This window comes from Mauremys reevesii, linkage group 13 (genome assembly GCF_016161935.1).
Source record: "Mauremys reevesii isolate NIE-2019 linkage group 13, ASM1616193v1, whole genome shotgun sequence".
Classification (NCBI taxonomy): Eukaryota; Metazoa; Chordata; order Testudines; family Geoemydidae; genus Mauremys; species Mauremys reevesii.
This window is the reverse complement of record NC_052635.1, coordinates 16,304,187-16,318,243: the sequence shown is the minus strand read 5'-3', so window position 1 is coordinate 16,318,243 and position 14,057 is coordinate 16,304,187. Positions and strand designations below refer to the sequence as shown.

At 45.9% G+C, this 14,057-nt stretch overlaps 1 protein-coding gene across 1 annotated transcript in view; it reads right to left on the bottom strand.

Annotated features, from left to right (window-relative positions):
• The window catches only part of LOC120381226 (olfactory receptor 1020-like), a 233,212-nt gene that overhangs the window by 133,583 nt on the left and 85,572 nt on the right, over window positions 1-14,057 (bottom strand). The window lies entirely within an intron of this gene.

The following is a 14,057-nucleotide window of genomic DNA, read 5'->3' as shown; positions in this document are numbered from 1 at the left end:
GAGTCAGAGAGATTATGGCTGGGGTTGTCAAAAAAGACTAAGGGCTAGATTTTTAAAGATATTTAGGCACCTAGTGGTATTTTTAAAAACACCTAGGCACCTAATAATATGGGAGTTGTGTGCGTAGTTGCTTTTAAAATTCTTGAATTTCCCTAAATACCTTTACAAATCTGTCTATAAATTAATTAGGCACGTAATGAGCTGTGCCTCCTTTGAAAAATCTCACATCTCCTGACATCAGGTCCCCTCCTATAACAAGACCATTTTTCTTTTGCATACAATGAATGTCTGAAAATGGCTTTGAAAATTTCAACCTTAATAATTAAATAAGTATTGTTAATCCATACATTTCAAAATACTTTGCTGGGTGTGCTCTTTACTAGGGTGATATGTATTGAAATAAGAGGACGCATTGTTTTAATTTTGCAGCTGGAAGAATGATGTTCACAGAGATAGCCAGAAGTCATACAGTGAATGATGAGAGAATTACTGTCAGTTACACTGGTGTAAATCTGGAGCCACTCTAGCAAAGTCAATGGAGATTTTGTGGATTTTTGTTAGTGGGTAAAATCTGGGTCCAAATCTCCTAAATCCCAGACTCTTACCCTCTTCGTTTTACTGCACTCCCCAGTGACATCATATGGAAATTCCAAATCTCATAAAGATAACACTTGTATTCAGTGCCTCAGTGGTTCAAAGAATACAGGTACACCAGTCATTAGTAACCAGCATCAAATAGACCTAGGTCAGTGACCATCAGCCAGCTGGAAGCATGGGACTGCTGCATAGTTACCAAATTAAATAACTTGGTCATAGGTTCAAAGATGTTCAGGACAAAAGAGCTCAACATGTCATCTAATCTCACTTCCTGCATAGCACAGGCTGGAGCATTTCACTCTTTACTGAGCCTGCATGGTTACTTCTCTACTGAATCATCATCTATCATCTATTGGACTTGTGTCCATATACAGACAGAATAAACACCACCAAAACTAGCCACAGATGGAGATCTGTGCAGGGAGGCTGTTGAGTAAGCAAGCTTAGAGACTGAGTATCTGGCAATCTTTCCCAGACCTGAAGCAGACCTCTGTGTAGCTCAAAACTCTCTTTCACCAACAGAAATTGGTCCAATAAAATATATTACCTCACCCACCTTGTTGCTCTGTCTATCTGTCTAATTTTATTGTCATACATAGTCCTTATTAGGGTAGCATATGGGATCTGAGGGTCAGGGTTGAAGCAATCCCCTCCCCGGGCATGATCCAGCAAAACATTGAAGCATACTCTTACCTTTAAGGACATGGGTAGTCCCATTGACTTCAATGGGAACATTTATGTGCTTAAAGTTAGGCATATGCGTAAGTGTTTTCTGGTTTGTTGTGTGTAGGGGGTGGGAGGAGAAGCGAAGAAGGTTTTGATAACTAGATGACTTATTGAGGTGCCTTCCAGTCCTACACTTCTATGACTCTATGATTTCCTTATGACAACCACTAGCAGTAGAAGTGTTTGAAAGCTGTGTATGTTCTTATGTTGTGTGACTGTGTGTGTGTGCATATAAGAAGAACTTGCTTGTGGCAGAAAGTAGAAAACAACTTGTTTGGAGGGTGTTTGAGTATCTTGTGTGTATTTTGTATTTCATGTCTGTGAGATATTGTGTGTGATGGAGAACTTGTTTCAATGGTGCATTGGCTGTGCATTGGCATCTCATATCTTGCTACTGGAGTTATTGGTTAAACAAGGGATTCTCTCTCCAGGTGTATCACTCCAGCACCATTCACCTGTGCTGACCACACTGATATTGATACTCTGAAGAATTGTTCTACTTTGCTTTTAAAAGGGCCTAGATAGAAAACCAGACAAGGCAGCTGGTTGGATTCATAAAGGGGGATTAGATAGATTGTTTACAGGGAGATTTTCAAAGGCACAAATGGCAGGTGGGTGCCGGACTCCCACTGAGAATTCTATCTGTACTTTTGAAAGTCTCCCAATAGATAGATAGTTATTAAGGCCAGAAAGGACTATTATAATCCCTGATTGGTTATTGAAAAGTTATCCAGAGAAATATGAAGTAATATTTCTTCCCAGAATAACTGTCCAACTATCATACTTTGGAGATGAATTTTACAAAAACAAAATTTAAAGTCAGGGAAAATAAATAATATATTATTTAAATCATATCATTATTATCATCCAGCACGAAGTATCTATCTATCTATCTATCTATCTATCTATCTATCTATCTCCCCCTGCTCTCTAAGGTGAGAGATATGTATGGTATCTGATAGACAGATCATATTGTCCCAGTTATTCCTCTTTGTAAATAGTCATAGATATCTTGCAATATGCTTTCTTTCGCTGCGGTTCTAGGTAATCTGTTCCTGCCTCCAATATAATTCCACTTACCTTTGGAAAAAGAGTAGTTTCATGCCAGCCTTTTAAATATTTTCAAATTGGTGTAACCATGCAGCAGTCTAAAGGGCCCTTATAAATAGAGAGATAATTGTCTTTGTGTCTAATCAAAGCCAGGAGGTTTCTGATCTTCCTCCACCCCACCCTCACCACTGATAATTGGCCAAGTATCTTTCAATTCCATCTAGTGGCTTCAGGGACCTGATCCCCAAGGCACCTTGGACTCTTTAGGAGAATGAATTGGAACAATGAAGACATGTTTCAGTGTCTAAAATCACATATTGGAGCAGGCGTCCAACTGCTTTAAATGGATGTGGCTGCATTGAACTCAGTAGGCATGACCTCCCCAGTGGGTGTAAACTGCTGCATCTCGATGGAAGCCAAAAGAGCCGATCCCCAGCTGGTGTCAATCAGCACAGCTTCACTGGAGGCAATGGGGCCAGATCCCCATCTGATGTAAATGGAAATCAGTGGGCTGGACCCTCGCTTTAGAGCTATGTCAGTTTATGCCAGCTGAGGATCTGGCCCCAGGCATGCTAAAACTGATTCTCTCCTGCCCTGCAGGTTGAATCCCATGCAGTGAAAATGTCTTCTGTTAAATCCACATGCAGGACTGTAAGTGTAAGCTCTGACACATTTCCATTCCCCAGCCATGGGCTTGAATGTCGGCTGCACAAGAAGGGAGTAAATCCTACTCTGAGTTACACCAGTGTACACAGAATTGTAGACTTGCAGGACAGGAAGAGACCTCGAGGGGTCATCTAGTCCAGTCCCCTGCACTCAAGGCAGGACTAACTATTATCTAGACCATCTCTGACAGGTGTTTGTCTAACCTGCTCTGAAAAACCTCCAGTGATGGAGATTCCACAACCTCCCTGGCCAATTTATTCCAGTGCTTAACCACCCTGACAGGAAGTTTTTCCTAATGTCCAACCTAAACCTCCCTTGCTGCAATTTAAGCCCATTGCTTCTTGTCCTATCCTCAGAGGTTAAGAAGAACATTTTTTCTCCCTTCTCCTTGTAACAACCTTTTACGTACTTGAAAACTGTTATCATGTCCCCTCTCAGTCTTCTCTTCTCCAGACTAAACAAACCCAATTTCTTCAACCTTCTCTTATAGGTCCTGTTTTCTAGGCCTTTGGTCAGCTGCAGAAGCATCCCTTCTCTAATGGCAGTGAGTGTGCATTTGCAGCAGTGTCACTGGAACGTGGCAGCAGACTGAGAGCTCTCAGCCAGTGGCGATGTGCATTAGTAGCGTCCCAGTAGGAGGAAATTCAGTCTTGGCCTATACACCGTTTAAACCCCATTTTGCAGGCTTAGGTGGGGTTTAAATGGTGTTCAGGACTTTTGCTGCCTCTCTGCACAGGGGTGAACATCACTATTATTAATCATTTTTGTTGTACAGAGAGTGCAGAGTTTTCAGTCGGCGGCTAGGGCCTCCATTTTGCCAAGCGTTGTACTGTGTTGCCGTGGATGTGGAATTGATTCTGAGCTCACTCAGCCCAAGGTATATCAGGAGTAACTATTGACTCAGCGGGGTCACCTCTCTACTCATTCACCCTCATGCATAGCATGAGTAATTACACTGAAGTCAATGGGATGAAAGATAGGGTTAGTTTGGGCCATGCAGGGATGTGTGACTGGAATCACCAATATATGGGATGCGAGGGAGACAGGGATGAGATGCACAAGGAGTGAGGGGAGGATGGGAGATTTGGAATGGGATGTAGAGCCAAGGGGGAAAACTGGGACTATGCCAAGGGGAGAGGAAGGGATTGGAACTAGGTCAAGGAGGGGCTGGGACAGAAAGGATCAGGCTTGCACAGGGACAGTGGCCTAAGGGGCCAGGCTTGGGGAAAACAGAAGGGTCTGTAATCACTAGGAAACACTTCCCCTCAGAACCTGGATCAGAACCCATGATTCCTGACTCTTGCCATTCCTCTGCCAGTGGGTATCACAGCTCTTTGCTGACAGCAAAGTGCATGGCTTAGCTCTCTCCACTGGCTGGCCCACATACAGGATGACAACCTACTACTCCTAGCAGGTACTGGATTAGCTCCCATAGCAGATGGTTGTGCTGTAGATCTGAAGGTTGCAACCCTGATGATGAACTATGTGGGATTCAATGGGGTGCCATATGATGAAATCACTTATTTTCTTTTCTTAGTTTACTTCTTAAGAAACCTAGGAAATTACAAAAAAGAACCTACAATGAAACATGGAAGTTGAAAAATAATTAAAGACTGTACCATAATGCATATGCACGGGTGGGGGGGGGGGAGGAATTAAGGTTGCATAGGCACAAAGTAAGCACTGGCATCTGCTTAGCTCACAAATTTGTGTCACCTAGAGGGAGTGTGTGACTCTTTAAACTCTCCCAAATCTTTTGATTCCCCTCTTTCCAGGGACTGAGTCACTCATGGGGAATCTGGGCTGATGGGCTGATAGGCCCAAGGAAATGGGGGAACCTGGCTTCCCAGGGAATGGCTCTTTCATTTTCTAAAAGTTTGCTGGGAAGTGTATATCAGGATCCACCTGCACCCCTTTTCCTGCGTGTGTTTCTGGACAATCCTGCTCGTGAATTAGCTCAATGGAATCATGCAGTAAACATCATCACAACCTTGTCAAGAGACAGTATTCATAAATGATTACAGGCAGCTCCGAATCTGTCACATTACAGTCCATAAAACTTGGCCTTCAAATCTCCTAGGTAGCTATGAAAAATCTAAGATTCTTTGATAAAATATTTGATAATGCTCTCTCCAGTCCAGAAAACAAAGGTAAAATGGGAGAGGGATAGCTCAGTGGTTTGGGCATTGGCCCGCCAAACCCAGGGTTGTGAGTTTAATCTTTGAGGGGCCTGACATAAACAGATAGTTAAGGGTTAATGTCTCTTTTACCTGTAAAGGGTTAAGAAGCTCAGTAAACCCGGCTGACACCTGACCAGAGGACTAATAAGGGGACAAGACACTTTCAAATCTTGGTGGAGGGAAGTCTTTTGTTGGTGCCCTTTGTTTGGAGGTTTGTTCGCTCTTGGGACTAAGAGGGACCAGACACCAATCTAGGCTCTCCAAATCTTTCTGCATCAGTCTCTCATGTTTCAAACTTGTAAGTAACAGCCAGGCAAGGCGTGTTAGTCTTATTTTTGTTTTCTCAACTTGTAAATGTTCCTTTTTTCTGAGAGGATTTTACCTGTTTGCTGTAACTTTGAACCCAAGGCCAGAGGGGGTTCCTCTGGGCTATACAAATCTGATTACCCTGTAAAGTATTTTCCATCCTGATTTTACAGAGATAATTTTTACCTTTCTTTCTTTAATTAAAAGCTTTCTTTTTAAGAACCTGATTGATTTTTTCCTTGTGTTAAGATCCAAGGGGTTGGATCGGTGTTCACCAGTAACTTGATGAAAAAGCCTCTCAAGGCTGCCCAGGGAGGGGAAGGTTTTGGGGGGACAGAAAGTGATCCAGACACTGAAATTTCTGGATGGTGGCAGTGTTACCAGATCTAAACTAGTAATTAAGCTTAGAAGTGTCCATGCAGGTCCCCACATCTGTACCCTAAAGTTCAAAGTGGGGAAGGAACCTTGACAGGGCCACTTAGGGATCTGGGGCAAAATCAGTACTGGGGCCTGCTAGTAAAGGCCGGGGGCTGGACTCAATGACCTTTCAGGGTCCCTTCCAGCTCTATGAGATAGGTATATCTCAAATTATTTATAAAACATGATCCAATGGCCAGAAGTTGAATGTAAACAAATTCAGACTGAAAAATAAGGGGTAGGTTTTTAACAGGGAGGGTAATTAACCAAGTTACTAAGGGTTATGGTGGATTCTCCATCACTGGCAATTTTTAAATGAAGATTGGGTGTTTTTCCCTAAAAGAACTGCTCTAGGAATTATTTGAGGGAAGTTCTCTGCCCTGTGTAAGGCATGTAGGCACCTCCCTCCCACTGAAATCAATAGAGTTTGGGGCTAGATTCACAAAGGGACTTATGCATTCTGGTGCTCAGCATCTCCATGCTTCATAACCCTTTGTTGCCTAGAGAATTACAGGGTTGACAAAGCCTGAGTTTGCCTCTCAGGCGCCCTCTGTAATGAATGGAGAGACGGGTGCCTGAGAATGGTATTTGCAAAAGCCAGCAAGCTAGGCAGCTCATCACCTAAACCAGCAGATGGCAGAGGCTGAGGAGAGGGGAGTGTTCTAAGCCCTGCCCCTCTCTGGGACTTGGCCAAATCTCTCTGCTTTGGAGTCTAAGATGCAAATCATCCCTTGGAGTTAGGCACCTAGTGCTGTTTTTAGGAGGAGGGGGAAGCGGCCAAGGTGGACAAAAAAAGTCATTGGAGCAGGGGAATGGGAACCTCCAGCATAAGTGTGCTAACCACTAGGTTGCAGAACAGTTTGCATGCTTCTCTCTGTCTGGCCCAATGACTCTCATTATTTAATCCACCATGAAACAGCTTCAATGGTAGAGACTGAGTGAGACTCACACCACAATATCCCATAGCCCGGTGGCTAGGACATTCACCTGCCAGGTAGCAGAGCCACATTCAAATCCTTTTTCCCTCCACCCCATCAAGCCAAGGGATCTCCAGCCTCTCAGCTGAGTGCCTAATAACTGGGCTAACAGTTACGAGGAATGTCCTGCCCCTGCCCTTGTGGCTCTGCCATGTGGGAGATTGCCTGTGGGTGCATGCCCCAGTAGGTGAGCTGCCAGCTAATTTGCTTGGCCAGGCTCCACAGGTGAGTTAGGTGGAGGAATTTCTGTCTTCTCCCCCATTGGTGCAGCACTCTGGGGCTTAGGTGATCTGACATCAGGAGTGAGGCTGCAGTGAGCATGCCTAGATGCAGATGGCTCAGTAGCGGTCATAGGCCAGGGGGGCCAGCAGGTAGCAGCCTGCTGTCCTGAGGAAGATGAGGAAATACATCTGGATGGCACAACCTGTGAAGGGGATGGCCCTCTTTTCCAAGACAAAGTTGGCCAGCATCTTGGGCAGGGAGGCTGAGGCATAGCAGGTCTCCAGGAAGGACAGGTTCCAGAGGAAGAAATACATGGGGATGTGGAGGGCGAAGTCCAGCACTGTGATGAGGACAATGAGGCTGTTTCCCATCAGCGTGATGGCGTAAATAAGAAAGAACAACGCACAAAGAATCCCTTGAGGGTGGAGGTGATGGGAGAAGCTGACAAACATGAATTTGGTCACTGTGCTGTGATTTACCCAGGCAGTATGTCTCATCTGCACAAGAAGAAGGAAAAACATATTGCATGTCAGCCTGATTACTTATAAATTGGCCATAGCTCCAACAGAGTAAATAGGCTAGCTCTCCAGCCTGTGTCAATTGATGTAGCTCGATGAAAACTCTCCTTCCTCCCTGAAAAACACTGAAGTCAATTTTAGGTCTGTATTAAGTCTCAGATTTTCAAATCCATCTAAAACATTCGAATGCCCAGTTCCCATTAAACAGAAGTAGAATGGGCACCCGAGCTTTGAATATTCAGTCTGGGCAGACTTGAGCGGCAGCCAGTGTAAAACTTCAGCATTCACCTGCACAACACATTTGATCATCGGCCCCAAATCTCTGTTCTGAATTATCCACCTGAGGCATCTCATAGAAATCTTCTGCCCATATGCTGGATAGGATCCTCAGGCTGGAGGTGACATTTAAAGACTGCCCATGGAATCTGGACACCAATGAAAAAATCTTAGCCTGAGATAAAAGATCAATTATATACATAGTTAGAAAGAGAGGGATAATGCGGGTGTAGTGATCTATCTATTTATCTAACCTGAAATCTGCCTCTGTATACCAGGGTTTCTCAAACAGGGGTCGCTGCTTATGTAAGGAAAGCCCCTGGTGGGCCAGGCCGGTGTGTTTACCAGCCCAGTCCCCAGGTCCGGCCGATCACGGCTCCCACTGGCCGCGGATCACTGCTCCGGGCCAATGGGAACTGCTGGAAGCAGGGGTGCCCGACATGCCCGCTGGGGCTACTGAGAGAGGAGGGCTTTTCCTTCAGCCACTCCAGGCCAGGACCAGGCATTTACTGGGTTTATATTTAAAACCAGGAAATAAATGAGAATTTACTGTCAAGGAATTCCTAATTATACCTTGAGAACCTAAGGGACTGTGTGTTAGAGTAAAGGGGCCCAATTTGTCTCTTATTTGAACTGGTGTAAATCAGGAGTAACTACACAGGAGCATACATTGCCGATTCTCTGCCTCTCATTCACTCTGGTGTATAGCAGGTGTGACTAGTGAAGACCATGGATTTAACACCAGAGTAAAACTGCTGCAAATGGGAATTCAGGCCCTAGGCCTATGTTGGTCTGTTCTGAGGGACACTGGGGTACAGTACCTCAGGAATACATTTACTGATGCCAAAGTTGAAACAAAGGGCTTGTCTACATAGGGACACTCAAGAAAGTTAATCCAAGTTAACTAAGGCCTGGTCTACACTAGGGGTATGTCTACACTACAAGAGTAGTTCGATTTAACTTAGGTCGAATTTGTGGATTCAACCGGATGAATTCGAATTTGTGTATCCACAGTAAGGACACTAATTCGACTTTGTGAGTCCACACTAACGGGGCAAGCGTCGACATTGGAAGCGGTGCATTCTGGGCAGCTATCCCACAGTTCCCGCAGTTCCCGCTTCCCATTGGAATGCTGGGTAGAGCCCCCAATGCCTTCTGGGGGAAAAATGTGTCGAGGGTGGTTTTGGGTAACTGTCGTCATTCAACCGTCACTCCCGCCCTCTCTCCCTGAAAGCGCCGGCGGGAAATCTGTTACCGCACTTTTCTGGTCAGTGACAGCGCGGACGCCACAGCACTGCGAGCATGGAGCCCGCTGCACTTATGGCTGTTGTCAACTCCTCGCACCTTATCGAACACCTCTTCCACAGTCAGCTGCTGAGAAATCGGGTGAGGAGGCTCCGGCAGCGCGGTGAGGACATGAAGTGTCAGAGTGGCACAGACCTCTCACAAAGCACGGTACGCCGCGCCGTGGAGATTATGGTGGCAATGGGTCACGTTCATGCTATGGGACGGCGATTCTGGGCCCAGGAAACAAGCACGGACTGGTGGGACCGCATAGTGCTGCAGGTCTGGGATGAATCACTAGGCACCCGGGTCACTCTGGGAGGTGTCTGCTGCCCCAGGTCAGTCTAGGAGGTGTATGCTGGGGTCCGAGCGCCTGGTATCCACAAATGGCAAGGCAGGCTGCCCTTACCATGCCCTTCCACCCTAGCCATGAACCTCTCCGATGCCCTGAGCCCCAGCCAGAGCCATCATCCCCCTACACCTACTCACCCTTCCCACACCTCACCCCTTCCTGCAAACCCACCCCTTCCTGCACACCCTCCTGTAACCGTCCTTCCCCCAGAGACCGCTGTAGGAGCAGGAGCCTGTCAGTCCTCGAGTGTAGAAGCGGTCTGTACATCACTGCACACCGTACCCACCACAGTCTGCGTCCCTGTTTGAACCCTTTAACGCAAATTCGTTAGTAAAGAAAACTTTGTTAATTAAAAATGTTCCAATAACTTTATTTTTAAACGTCTGTTGGAAGGGGGGAAACCTGGTGAACGGGGTATGTAACCGCTGAAAAAAGTGAATAGTAACTGAAACAGGGGCAGGTTCAGCTTCTCTGTAAAGAGACTGGACAGTCATAGGTTACCCTGCTTTCTGAGGAACCTAGCTTTCAAAGCTTCCCGGATGCACAGCGCTTCCCGCTGGGCTCTTCTAATTGCACGGGTGTCTGGCTGAGCGTAATCAGCAGCCAGGCGATTTGCCTCAACCTCCCATCCCGCCATAAAGGTCTCCCCCTTGCTCTCACAGAGATTGTGGAGCACACAGCAAGCTGCAATAACAATGGGGATATTGGTTTCGCTGAGATCCGAGCGAGTCAGTAAGCTCCTCCATCTCCCCTTGAGACGTCCGAAAGCACACTCCACCACCATTCTGCACTTGCTCAGCCGGTAGTTGAAGAGCTCCTTGTCACTGTCCAGGGCGCCTGTATAGGGCTTCATGAGCCAAGGCATTAGCGGGTAGGCTGGGTCCCCGAGGATCACTGTAGGCATCTCCACATCCCCAACAGTTATTTTGTGATCCGGGAAGAAACTACCTTCCTGCAGGCGTCTAAACAGACCAGAGTTCCTGAAAACATGCGCGTCATGAACCTTGCCTGGCCACCCGACGTAGATGTTGGTAAAACGTCCCCTATGGTCCACCAGTGCTTGCAGCACCATTGAAAAGTAGCCCTTTCGGTTAATATACTGGCTGGCCTGGTGGGCCGGTCCCAGGATAGGGATGTGAGTGCCATCTATAGCCCCACCGCAGTTTGGGAATCCCATCGCGGCGAAGCCATCTATGACGACCTGGATGTTTCCCAGGGTCACTACCTTTGAAAGCAGTAGGTCAACGATTGCGTGGGGTACTTGCATCACAGCAACCCCCACGGTAGATTTGCTCATGCCAAAGTGGTTCGCTACTGACCGGTAGCTGTCTGGCGTGGCAAGTTTCCAGAGGGCTATGGCCACTCGCTTCTGCACAGTCAGGGCTGCTCGCATCCGGGTGTCCTGGCGCTTCAGGGCAGGGGCCAGCAAGTTACACAGTTCAAGGAAAGTGCCCTTACGCATCCTGAAGTTTCGCAGCCACTGTGATTCATCCCAGACCTGCAGCACTATGCGGTCCCACCAGTCCGTGCTTGTTTCCCGAGCCCAGAATCGCCGTCCCATAGCATGAACGTGACCCATTGCCACCATGATCTCCGCGGCGCGGGATCCCGTGCTTTGTGAGAGGTCTGTGCCACTCTGACACTTCATGTCCTCACCGCGCTGCCGGAGCCTCCTCGCCCGATTTCTCAGCAGCTGACTGTGGAAGAGGTGGACGATAAGGTGCGAGGAGTTGACAACGGCCATAAGTGCAGCGATGATCGCAGCGGGCTCCATGCTCGCAGTGCTGTGGCGTCCGCGCTGTCACTGACCAGAAAAGTGCGGTAACAGATTTCCCGCCAGCGCTTTCAGGGAGAGAGGGCGGGAGTGACAGTTGAATGACAACAGTTACCCAAAACCACCCTCGACACATTTTTCCCCCAGAAGGCATTGGGGGCTCTACCCAGCATTCCAATGGGCAGCGGGGACTGCTGGAACTGTGGGATAGCTTCCCACAGTGCACCGCTTCCAAAGTCGACGCTTGCCCCGTTAGTGTGGACTCACAAAGTCGAATTAGTGTCCTTAGTGTGGATACACAAATTCGAATTCATAAGGTCGAATCCACAAATTCGACCTAAGTTAAATCGAACTACTCTTGTAGTGTAGACATACCCTTAAGTTGTGAATTAAAAGTGAATTAGTTAAACTGCATTAAGCCCCTATGTAAACACTTTCAATCGGAATTAAAGTGGCTTTAGTTTGGTTTACCTTAATTCACATTGGCAGTGAAATTAAGCTAACTTGAATTAAAGCCATGTTAATTTCAAATGAAAGCATCCACATAAGGGTGCAATGCAGTTTAACTAATCCACTTTTAATACACATTTAGTTTATTCAGATTAATTTTCCTGAGTGTCCCCATGTAGACAAGCTGTAGGTGTCATGTGGCAATCTGTCCCTACAGGCTTCTTGATGGGTCTCTGCCCTCACTCAAGAAAGATATCTTAATAATAATATTATATGGAGATATACCTATCCCTGAAAGGTTATTGAGTCCAGCCCCCTGCCTTCACTAGGAGGACCAAATACTGATTTTGCCCCAGATCCCTAAGTGGCCCCCTCCAGGACTGAACTCAGAGCCTTGGGTTTAGCATACTACTGCTCAAAATACTGAGCTATCCCTGCCTCCATCTTGGTGTCATTGTGGGTAGTTTTCTGAAAACATCCACTCAATGTGTAGCATCGGTCAAAAAAACAAACAGAATGTTAGAAGCCATTAGGAAAGGGCTAGATAATAAAACAGGAAATATCATAATGCCAAGGTATAAATCCATGGTACATCCACACCTTGAATACTGTGAGCAGTTCTGGTCATTCCATCTCAAAAAAAGATATATTAGAAATGAAAAGGTACAGAAAAGATACAGAAAAGGGCAACAAAAATGATTAGGGGGATGGAACAGGCTAAAAAGACTGGGACTTTTCAGCTTGGAAAAGAGATGACTCAAGGGGAATATGCGAGAGGGCTATAAAGTCATGACTGGCGTAGAGAAAGTGAATAAGGAAGTGTTATTTACCCCTTCACATAACACAAGAACTAGGGATCACCCAATGAAATTAATAGGCAGCATTTCTTCACAGAACGCACAGTCAACCTGTGGGACTCTTTGCCAGAGGACGTTATGAAGGCTAAGACTATAACAGGATTCAAAAAAGAACTAGATCAATTCATGGAGGATAGGTCCATCAATGGCTATTAGCCAGGAATGGTGTCCCTAGCCTCTGTTTTCCAGAAGCTGGGAATGGGTGACAGAGAATGGATCACTTGATCATTACCTGTTCAGTTCATTCCCTCTGGGGCACCTGGCATTGGTCACTGTTGGAAGACAGTATAGTGGTCTAGATGGATCTTTGGTCTGACCCAGTATGGTCATTCTTGTGTTATGTTCCTTCTGGCATTACAATCTAGCATCAGTCAAGATACAAGGCATCTGATTCTGATCTCAAGGGGTTGTTTGATGAAACTGAAAGTCTGAACATTTAAAAACAATAAAGTAAACAAATTTTATTTTTAAACACAAAAAATTATCATGCCTTGCTGAGTTCCACAAGTTATTATTAACTATTTTTGAAAGCCACCAGGCTCATGGGTTTCAGACATCTCTTGATGGGACATGGGAAGATTCGTGTTTATACTAATTGCAGTTTTAAAAAACAAATGGGACATAAGGACTTTTGAAGGCCAAAAGTAGAACTGGGTTCAAAAAGAGTTAGATAAGTTAATGGAGAATAGATCTATCCAAGGCTATTAGCCAAGATGGTCAGAGATGCAACCCCATGCTCTTGTGTCCCTAAGCCTGTGACTGCGAGATGCTGAGGCTGGATGAGAGGGGATGGATCACTTAATGATTGCATTGTTCCATTCAGTTTCTTTGAAGCATCTGGTATTGGCCACTCTCAGAAGACAGGAAACTGGGCTAGATGGACCTTTGGTCTGACCCAGTATGGCCATTCTCATATATGGAGATATACCTATCTCATAGAACTGGAAGGGACCTTGAAAGGACATCAAGTCCAGGCCCCTGCCTTCACTAGCAGGGCTAAGTATTGATTTTACCCCACATCCCAAAGTGGCCCCTTCAAGGATTGAACTCACAACCAGCCAATGCTCAAACCATTGAGCTCTCCCTCCAAAACTATTTGGCATTTTCAGCACAAATTTGCAAATACTTTAGGTTGACCCAAAACAACATTTTTCAGTGAATAAACGGATCATCCAAACATTTTTACTCAGCTCTGATCGAGACTGCCTGCTCCCATCTCCAAACCAACAATCTGTTCCACACAGGACACCAAAAGCAGAAGCCAGATTCTGACACCAGACTGTTGTGATAATTGGGCCTAAAAATTTTACCATGATCATGAGTTTAACTGTGAGAAGTGAGTGAAAGTTCATAAGATGCCACAATAACCTGGGACAAGAATTGTTGATGGGGAAAGGTAGGGAAA